Source organism: Carassius auratus, chromosome 1, assembly GCF_003368295.1.
Source record: "Carassius auratus strain Wakin chromosome 1, ASM336829v1, whole genome shotgun sequence".
In the NCBI taxonomy this organism is placed as follows: domain Eukaryota; kingdom Metazoa; phylum Chordata; class Actinopteri; order Cypriniformes; family Cyprinidae; genus Carassius; species Carassius auratus.
In genome coordinates, this window is record NC_039243.1 from 3,423,337 (window position 1) to 3,434,319 (window position 10,983).

Genomic DNA, 10,983 nt, shown 5'->3' on the forward strand with positions numbered 1-10,983 from the left:
TCGATTTTTTTTTTTTTTTTTTGCTTTATTTGGTAGTATTTCGAATTAGTGTTTTTTAAATAGTAGCCTATTATTAAAAAAAAAAAAATGTAAAAAAAAAAACAAAACAAAACAAACAAACAAACAAAAAAAAAAATTCACTGGTTCACTCATTCTGGCGCCCATTCATTTGCCTATACCGCCTATGCTGCGGGCCGGCCCTGGTATGTATGTAGCACCCTGGTCCTGTGAGACATGACATTTTGTTCCACTGTATGTTCACACATGTAGCGGAATGACAATAAAGCTCAACTTGAACTTGAGCTTCCAGCTTAAACCAGCTAAGACCAGCTTAGGTTGTATTTGTTTGTTTTTTCAGCAGGGCTGCGATTCCTCTTTGGCTGTGTCCTGAACCAATATACATACTGCTTAAAAAGTCACCATTCACCACTGCTACATATCTGTTGTTATATTTTGTGTCAATCTATTAATAGGCAAAACATGACAGGGACTGTGTAGATGTTTCCTGTTACACACACACATGACCAGCAGATCAGGAAAGGTTTTTTTTTTTTTTTTTTTTTTTTTCATGTATATTTAAGATGTGTGTGTGGGTGTGTGTGTGTGTGGGTGGGGGGGGGTTAATTCACACAATTAAAATCGGTATCATGTGGATGTAACCCTTAAATTAGTTTTTGTTGGTGTAACCTTATTTGTATCTGATATAAAATTTCAGATTTAAATTAAATCAATTGAGATGTTGCAACATTAAACATTATTAGGTTAGAGTTTATTCAGTGCTTGTATGTGTCCACGTCTGAGTAGAAAGGAGATGGTTAAGCAGAGGTTTCAGTTCCTTGACGTAACCAGCAGAAGCTATAGTTAGACTTGTAGTCACTCACACTAAAGATAAAGTACCAGTCCAACACCAGTCTTATTTATATATCTGAATGACGGAAATTGACTTTAAGAGTTTGAAGAAAACTTCAAGTCATCTGCATTGTTCTCGGTAAATGAGACATTTCTACACTTTCTAATAGAAGCTAAAAGAGATTTGTGTGTTTGATCATGAGTTGGACCTTCACTATAATGTGCTGTTTCAAACAAACATACTAATACAATGATCCGTGTGATATGAAACACATCCTTATTCACTCAATTAGGTAAATTAGGAAAAGATATTGCATGCATTGCAACATGTACCCCAAGATAAATTTCTACTAAATGCTTTGACAAATCATTTCTCTTGACAAGTTTTTGTCAGGAGTCTCTCTTGACGAAACATGCAAATTTTTTTTTTTTTTTTTTTTTTTTTTTTAAAGGGGTCATATGATACAATTTAAAATTGCCCTTTCTCTTTAGAGTTTTTCAAGCTATTGGTGCATGAAGATTCAAATCAAAAGATATATTCTGTATTATAGTTAATACTGTTCCACTCTCTCGGAAAATGTCTCGTTCTAACACGCCCCCACATGTCTACATCACTGTTTGGGAAGATTTGCATATGTAGCAAGGGAAAAGTGGTATGGCCCATTTAAGAGCGTTTCTTCAGGGGACGGAGTTGTGCACGTGATTAGATTACCGTGTGCTTTATAAGACCGGAGGAGCAGTTGTTTGCATGGGCTACAGGCTTTGCTTGCTGGTTGAGACTTCAAAGGTAATCATTGTTGATACTTTCACTCATTTTGTATTTATTGCCCCTGAAGTGACGTGCACATAGTAATATTTTTTAGGGGATTTCTGTTAGCGTTGTTTGTAGGCTGTTTCCCTTAATGCTTGTGTATAGGTGCTGATTTTGAGTGAGAGGTAGGTCAGAATGACTTTAGTTTAAAGGTTGTAACCTGCTTTTAACCTGATGGTCGTGGGGCTGGTGGACGTACGTTAGTGACCATTGAAAGTGATACTGTTCAACCCTTTTAGAGCATCGGTAGGGTTTTATGTGTGTTTGGAGTGATTCGGCTGGGGGAGTGGCAATATTTGTGTAGTTGATGTTTATTTGATCTGATATTTATTTGATGTAACATTTTGTTTATTTTGTTCTCCTTAGGATTTCCAGTTCTGGAATGCCATTGCTGTCTTTTCTCCCCCTTGTTTTGCCTTTTTGGGATATGTAAACTGTTTCTTTTGTTTGTTTGGTTGGTTAAGATCTGTTTATTAATGTTATTTTATATTGTGACATGTCTAGTAAGGTTGGGTATTGCTACTGTTTTTAGTCCGCACCAGGGCTAGTATGGTCAGTTTTCTGAGCATGAGTTTTACTCCGAGAACCAGCTAATTTGTTTTATTTTATTTTTTTTCTTTGGTTTTAGTGGATCACTGAGGGGTGCTGGTAGGATCGCGGGTGTGGCCTCTTTGGTGGATACTCTCCTGTGGTGCTGCATGTACACTGTGTTGTGCACATTTATTTGTGTGTGTGTGTGTGTGTGTGTGTGTGTGTGTGTGTGTGTGTGTTTTCTTTATTTAGGCACGAGTACTGGTGAATGTCACAGGTGTGATAGTGTGGGCTCACGCCAACGGTCGGTCAGTCCTCCTCGAGTGTCTGTTAGTTAGTTTTTTTCTTTTGGGTTTGTTTTTGTTTCTTGAAGTTGGTGTTCTCTATTTTAACATTACAACTCCAAGTGTGATTGCCCTGACTAAAAATTCAGGCCCATAATTGGGTGTGTCATTTTCTATATCATGTCTTGTCAATAAATTGTGGATTTTGTTATATTTGAGAAACACGTCTCTGTTCCTTCTGTTGATAATGTACACAATTAACCTGTGTCTATAATTTAACTTAACTCTCCCTGAGCAAGATTCAGGGTGGCGTAGTCAGGCTATGTTGATCGGGCATTTTAATTTCCCATATAATTTCTATTGCCCTCTCGCGCTACACATAACACAGCCCAAATGATCACACAAAGAAAAAAGGTGTAACTTTTATTCTCTCTTTTGCCACCGGTGCAATGTCAAGGACATGCTGGGTATTTAATTGTGAAATTGAAACTATTTTGTTTGGGCTTCCAAAAGAGGACACAACTAGGAATCAGTGGTTACATTGTATTTCAACACTGTTCTAGAACAGTGCAACCCAAAATATTCAAATGTGTGCAGGACGATGATGATGAGAGTAGGCTATATTACCGGTATGTTTCAATAAAGGGGGGCAATTCAAACTTTGCAAGGACAGTCTGGCGCTTCTGACTCATAGAATTTGCCAATTATGATTCAAACGTGAATTTTGAGTAGTATAGAGTAGAGCTTGTTTTAATGGTTTTATGTTTATGCAGTGCAATAAACTGGTCTGGTCGTGGAGGGACATCCATCCAGAGATGTATAGTAACGAAGTAGAACTACTTCACTACTGTACTTAAGTACTAAAATGCGGTATCTGTACTTTACTAGAGTATTATTTTTCCCCCTACTTCCACTTTTACTTCAGTACATATTTTCGATGAGTTTAATACTTTTACACCGATATTTTTTGATGTGCTGCATCGTTAGTCGTTACAATTATAAAAATTACGAATCATTCCATTACAAACCCACATTACCACTGCCAGAACTGTAGATGGCAAGTTTGATGAAGCTGGCACATCATTGAGCGAATCAAGTGATTAAGAAGACTGCGCGTGCTGACTGAACTGCTGTGAAGAGAGAGATGAACACAGAGCCGAGCCAGATAATGACTCGTTCACGAGTGAAGAACCGGTTGCATCGGTGTTCGGATCACCAGTAGTTCTTTCTGACAGTTTGATTCAATAAACCGGTTGAAGAAAACAGTTCACTGGTTCTTTTGCGCTCGACATAATGACGTCATTGGCGATGATTGCAAGCCTTCGGTTTACCTGCGTTCATAACACTAGCACAGAATCAGTTCAGAATCAATCACCAAAAGAATCAGTTCAGTTCAGACGCTCTGTGTGTCGGCTTGCTTCACGCTGAATCACACATGCGCAGTACCATCAGCTCCTCGGTTCTCGAGTCGGACACGAATTCGTAAACGGTTCTTGACTCGTGAACGAGTCAGTCTGTTATTCGTTATCTCGCTCGGCTCGGTGTTCATCTCCAGTTCTCTCTTCACATTAGAGGTGTGCGATACCGCTAGATTTGGTATCGATCCGATACCAAGTAAATACAGGGCCAGTATCGCCGATACCGATACCAATATCGATACTTTTTAATAATTAAGGTGGATGTGTCTTCAACCTAAATCTAAATTAATTTTCATGACTTTTAATTTGTTTATGTGATTTGCATTTTGGGTTATTAATCAGTACTACAAAAGCTTTTGTTCAGAAACAACTTTTGGTTACTTCTGATTTATTTAAATAAACAAAGTTACAAAATGATTACTTCACAAATATAAAAAATGTAAAAACAAATTCTCTTTTCAAGTAGCATGTTAATAAAAAAAAAAAATTCTCCTCTTTAGTGCACTTCTTTTCAGTATTTTTTTCTTAAAGTCACAAAGTTTTACTTCACAATAATACAAATTCTCCTTATACAAAATTCCTGAAGCCGACATCTTCCACTATGGAAAGAGGCTGCAGGTCCTTCACAATCATTTCTGATAGGCGCCTTGTAATATCCACTGCTCTTGGAGAATCAGCTATTGATAAAATAATAAAAATAATTAAGTCTGGTACACATCTAGGTGAAGTTTAAATATAGAAACTAGTATCCCTTTCACAGCTAACACAAAAAGGGTAGATCGGCCTGAAAATACAGCCATACAACGCTCCTCTTTCTCTCCGCCTCTGACTGACTGCTGTTAGAAATGCGCGGCTGAGCGGTGCGCGCGCCTGACTGCTGGTGGTAGCGCTAGTGGTGAGTCACGTGACGGTACAACACAGGAGAGGGGGAGGAGAGCAGTGTCGAGCACGAGCAGCACTCTTAAGAGCTTGCTCTGCTCTGTGACAGCAGCAGCATTTTGACAAACACGGCCAGGTCGCAAAACGAGAGAAACTGAAACTTAAGTATCGATATTTTCCCGTTGGTATCGATCAATACCGATACCAACGTTGGTATCGATATTATCGATATTAGTATCGATCTGCCCACCTCTACTTCACATCAGTTCAGTCAGTGTACTGTTTGAGTAAATGCATTACTCCGGGATATTGGTTTGTTTGAACGCAGAGGGAGTGTCAGCCACATTGAACAAGTTAACAGTTTAAGTCATTTGTGGATTAATGCGTTTTGTAGACGCGAACCTGTAATGTTTCTTATTTCAATGAAGAAACTGTTTGTAATTAAACTTATCTTTTAATTCACTTTCAGGTTGCAAGCAACAACACACATGTCCTGGTCTAACTCTCTGTCAGTCTATATCACAGGTAAGTATAATAATACTGACACCTAGTGGTTAGTTTCTATATATACAACTATACTATCACTACATCCCCTTTCCATTAGACATAAATAACAAGTTATTACAACTAATGACTTCTAGATTATCTAACCACTAAGTAAGCACGGTACACATTATACAGGATGTATAGTATTAAATAACAATCTCCAGAATTATTTGCTTTACAATCACAGTAACAATAATCAACTGATTACATTTTCTTTTATCTTTTCTTTTATGAACATTCTAATGATTCTGATCGGTTAAGCAATATTCAGAGGTTCAGTCTATCAGGAGGCTTTGCTGTGTGATTGGATCTTCTCAGCACAGGTGAATGCATTTCTTTAGCTTGCTCATGTGATGCAGTACTGGAAGTGTTTCAGATTAGAGCTGAAGATCTTTGCCCGACGGGTTCGGTCGGGTTCGGGCTTAATTTCTATCATTTTACGCGGGCTCGGGCCGGGCTCGGGCCGGGCTCGGGCTTGCGCTCCGGTTTGCGAGGTAAACGAGCGGTCATGTGATGTGTTTCGATTAGCGCGAGAAAGATGCGAAAATGAATGCTGAGCAGGTGTAACGGAGGCTTGCCTCTGGTGATTACGTTTTGGTGTCACCAGCAACTAAAGCAAACTCTGAGGTGTGGAAAAGTTTTGACCGTGTTTATAATGAGAATAATGAGTGAATAATGACGCACCATCAGTGAGCGCAGGACCGCGCTGAAGACATCTACAGTGGATTCATTCATTTTCCTCCACAAAAACATGTAGGCCTAGCCTAATCTCTGTGAGTAAAGGTTTTTCAAATGATAACTAAATATTCATTGAGTCTTAAATGCATAATTTTGACAGAGTATTCGCGCTAATGTTGGCATTATTCTTTAATTAAATAAATCAAATCCGTCGGAGCCTTTATCTTAATTTTGTTATTGCCAAATACCCATCTTAATTTAAAATTTATCTTAATTTAATTTTTTTAAAAGACTCGTTTTTATTGGTGCATTGGTCTATTTATAGGCTAAATGAGCCTATGTCTAGAAAGCTGAGATGTTACGATGTGACACAGGACTTATTTTATTTCTTTATTCCAACTTCCATGTTGTCTAGTCTACGTTAGTTATGAGTAAATTATGTTAAAACATGAATATTTTACTCATTGTTGACAAAAGGCAAAAGAGCTGTGTGCATGCGCACATTTGAATAATGTCGGGCTGTAAACGGGTTCGGGCTTTAAAAAAGCTGTCAATCAAAATGTACTTGTCTGGCTCGGGCCGAAGCCTTTTAAGGCCCGATTACAGCTCTATTTCAGATGTTGACGCCTGTATGTGTATTCTCTACTGTCTCTTTTGTTTTTAGCAGACTTCTCCGGTTTCTCCTCAGGATCTGACCATCTTCTGTCCTGACAGTGTAAGACCTTGGCTTCACCTCCTCCAGGACTGTGGCTCTTTTAGTCCAGGTATTGGAATCCTCAAGTCTTACTGTGTCATTATTGGAGAGTGGTTCTAGGCTTTTTGATGCCTTGTCATAGTTCGCTTTGTGTCTCAGTTTCAGGTGCTTTTGTTTTCTTTTCAGGTACTTTCTCTTGTTTTGTGTTGCTATGCACAGAAGTGTGGTTTGTAATCTGCGCCCCATCAGTATTTCAGCAGGAGACACACCGTGTTCTAGTGGAGAAGCACGGTAATTCAGCAGAGCTAAATAAGGATTGACTGTCCACTGCTTTCTTGAGTAGTAGTTTCACAATGTGAACTCCTTTCTCTGCCTTTCCATTTGACTGCGGATATAATGGGCTGGATGTCACATGTTGAAACCCATATTCCTCAGCAAACTTCTGGAAGTCCCTTCCACTGTAGCATGGCCCATTATCACTGCAAAACGCCTGCGGAATGCCGTGTCTCGCAAATATGGATTTCATGTGTGTTATCACACAAGCAGAAAATGTACTGGATAGCAACGCAATCTCTGAGTAATTTGACAGATAGTCTATCACCAGCAAATAGTTTCTTCCCTCCAGAAAGAATAAGTTAGTCCCAACCTTCTGCCATGGTTCATCCGGTGGGTCAGTGATGATCATTGGCTCCTTTTGTTGCTTAGCATGATACTTCAAGCACGTATCACAGGTTGACACCATCTTGTCAATGTCTGCATTTATTCCGGGCCAGTAGATTGCAGTTCTAGCCCTTCTTTTACATTTCTCGGCCCCAAGGTGTCCCTCGTGCAGTTGTTTTAACATCTCCTGTCGCAGTGACTGAGGGATAATGATCCTGTCTTTTCTCGGCAGAAATCCCTTAACGACACTCAACTCTGTTCTGATGTTGTAGTGCTGAGCACATTTTCCTCTAGGCCAACCTTCATTCAGATGTTTGATGACCAATTGCAGACATGTATCTTTTCCAGTCTCCACTGCAATCTGTTTGAGTTTTGTGTCTGTGACTGGAAGAGCTTCAGTTACCATGTTCACATGCTGAGTCACATCAGCCTCTGTGGAACTTTCACATTTTCCACTCTGTTCCACAGCTCTGGACAGAGCGTCTGCCAGAACTAGATACTTCCCTTGAGTTTACATTAGCTCCATATTATACCTCTGCAGTCGCATCATCAGTCGCTGGATTCTTGGAGACATTTGGTTCAAGTTCTTTTTAATGATGGCAATTAATGGTTTGTGAACTGTCTCTGCCACAAATGTTGGTAAGCCGTACACATAGCCGTGAAATTTCTCTAATCCATACACTAAGCCCAGGCACTCTTTTCTTCAATCAGTGCATAGCGACGTTCCATCGGTGTCATCGTTCTCGAGGCATATGCGACTGGCCTCCAATTCTCTCCATCTGCCTGCAGTAGAACTGCACCCATTCCTTCTTTGGATGCATCCGTCGAGATCTTTGTCTTCTTTGTTGGGTCAAAGAACGTCAGAACAGGCTCTGTGGTAAGGAGAGTCTTCAGTCGTCCCCATTCTTGTTCATGATCAGCTGTCCATCTGAACTCGCCTTTATCACACAACAGTTCTCTCAAATAAACAGTTTTTGAAGACAGGTTTGGTATGAACTTCCAGATAAAATTGATCATCCCCATCACTCTCAATACAGCTTTTCTGTCTGTGGGTCTGGGCATTTTGAGTATTGCTTGTATCTTACTCTTGTCTGGTTCCACACCCCTTTCTGGGTCGGAATCTGATAATGTTCTCTCTGTATGTTTGCATTTAAGTCCTTTGGATCCATACAAATACGTAGATCACCATTGGCCTTCTTCACACACACCATTGAATTAACCCACTCTGTAGGCTCTTCCACTTTTTCTATGACTCCCATTGTTGTCATTTTATCCAGCTCTTGCCTCAGCTTTTCACGAAGTGGTGCTGGAACCCGTCGTGGTACGTGAACTACTGGCTGTGCATCTTTTTTCAACTGTATTTTGTAGGTGAATGGTAATACTCCAAACCCTTCAAAGATGTCTGGAAACTGTATCACGATTTGTTCCACACTGTTCTATGTTTCTCCATTATTTATGGTGCATATTCTTCTTACCAGACCCAGATCTTCACATGCCTTATCTCCCAACACAGACAATCTGGAACAACCACAAACATGAGGTAATGTTCTCTGTTTTTAACTTTTACTCTGAGAGTACATATTCCTTTTGTTGGAATGTTCTGGCCGTTGAGTTGCACAGTTTTCTGACTTACGCGCGACTTGATTTTCATTGCTCTGACATCATACACTGAAATCAGATTAGCTTTTGCTCCTGTGTCTAGCTTAAGTGATACTGTTACTCCATTTTTTTCCAGAGCAGTCATCCACTTGTCCCGTGCAACACTATTCACATCAGCCTGTTCTGTTCTTTCTTGACTGATATCGGCCTTCTGCACCATTCCAACGAAGAATGTGTCACTGAGGGATGTTTCTTCCACTGCATGCATATGCTCTCTTTGACTTTGTCCACCTTTTGAAAAGCATTGTTTTGCAAAATGATTCTGCCATTTGCATTTAGCACAGACTTTGCCATAAGCTGGGCACTGCTTTGGCAGGTGACTTTTGCCACATCTCTTACAGTTAAACAGTTCTTTCTGCTGTTTCAGTTTACTCATTCCCCTTTTCTGCATCTTCTCTCTTACTGCAGCTATGGCTGAATTGTCATTCCCGCTCATCTTTGTGTGTTCACTAAAGGTTTTAGCATGCTGAATAGCTATCTCACTGGAATGACATATCCGCACTGCTTCATTTAAGGTTAGCTCTGTCTCTCTCAAAAGCCTCTCTCTCACTTTTGTATCATTGATGCCGAACACAATTTGGTCACGGACCATTGAATCTTGCAACAGTCCGAATTTGCATGTTTTAGCTTTCAACTTTAAATCAATTAAGAAACTGTCAAACGTCTCTCCTTGTTGTTGTAGACGAGAGCGAAAAACATACCTCTCAAAAGTCTCGTTTTTTTCTTGGTGTGCAGTGCACATCAAACTTTTCCATCACCACGTCATATTTGCCTTTGTCCTCGGCCTGTGCAAACACGAGTGTGTTAAACACTTCTATTGACTGTGGTCCCGCGACGGTGAGAAGCAATGCAATCTTGCGTGCATCCGATGCTTCATCCAAGCCCACTGCTTGCAAGTACAGCGTGAATCTCTGTTTGAACATACGCCATTCGTGATCAATGTTTCCAGTCCAGTTTACAGCGTCAGGCGGTTTAACACTTTCCATGACGATCGTCCACTCCTGGTACCATGTAATGTTTCTTATTTCAATGAAGAAACTGTTTGCAATTAAACTTATCTTTTAATTCACTTTCAGGTTGCGAGCAGGAACAGCAACAAACACACATGTCCTGGTCTAACTCTCTGTCAGTCTATATCACAGGTAAGTATAATAATACTGACACCTGGTGGTTAGTTCTATATATACAACTATACTATCACTACAGAACCGTTTAAAACGATTCAGTTCGATTTATCAACATGTAATGGTTGAGTTTCTCACCTCATGGCAGCTTTAGACTGGTATTTTCTAATGTTGTCATACTGACTTTCATTCTCTTCCAGTTGGTTCATCCCTTTGTTTCTATGGTACAGGACCGTTACATACTGGATTTCTTCTGTATCTTCGGAATCAGACACTTTTTCTTCAGTCTGATTTCTGCTGATATTGTTGAGAGTAATTAAAGAATAGAGGACATCGTTTTGATTCGCAGGATCAGATTCAGACAGAGGTCCATCATGAGCTGATATGTTGACATAAAGATCATCCTAAAATGAGAAAATTACTGTTACATTTTATTAGTGGCAAAAAGAACCATAAATGAATAAATTGAGTCAAACAAAGTGGTGTTTGCATTTTATCTTAATGCTTATTTGGTCTACCTGCTTTTGTGTGATGTGATCAGGTGTGTGTTGTTTCTTCCTGCAAGAAAAACATTTTTTAAATGTAGTTAGGAAATAAAAATAAGTTTGATATACTTAGAGATGGAAAGTAATTAATTACAAACACTTTCGTTACAGTACTTGAGTATGTTTTCTACTTTCTTGAGTAAAATTTGTGGCTCTTTTACTTGAGTAAAATGAAACTAAAGTATTCAGTTTCGCTACATTTATATTTCACTTGACTGGAACTCAAACTGCTGGGGTGGAGCCCAGAACTTTAGACAAAAAACACACATACCTTCGATATTACACTCAGTTGATAGAAGGATCCA

The 10,983-nt window shown here is 39.5% G+C and overlaps 1 long non-coding RNA gene across 1 annotated transcript; it reads left to right on the forward strand.

The window, feature by feature from the left end:
• The first annotated feature begins 6,658 nt into the window (after positions 1–6,658).
• On the forward strand, positions 6,659–10,431 carry LOC113118605 (uncharacterized). Its single transcript, XR_003294348.1, has 3 exons — positions 6,659–6,760; positions 10,086–10,151; positions 10,334–10,431. It is a non-coding gene; the product is annotated as an uncharacterized LOC113118605 (long non-coding RNA).
• The last annotated feature ends 552 nt before the right edge of the window (positions 10,432–10,983 follow it).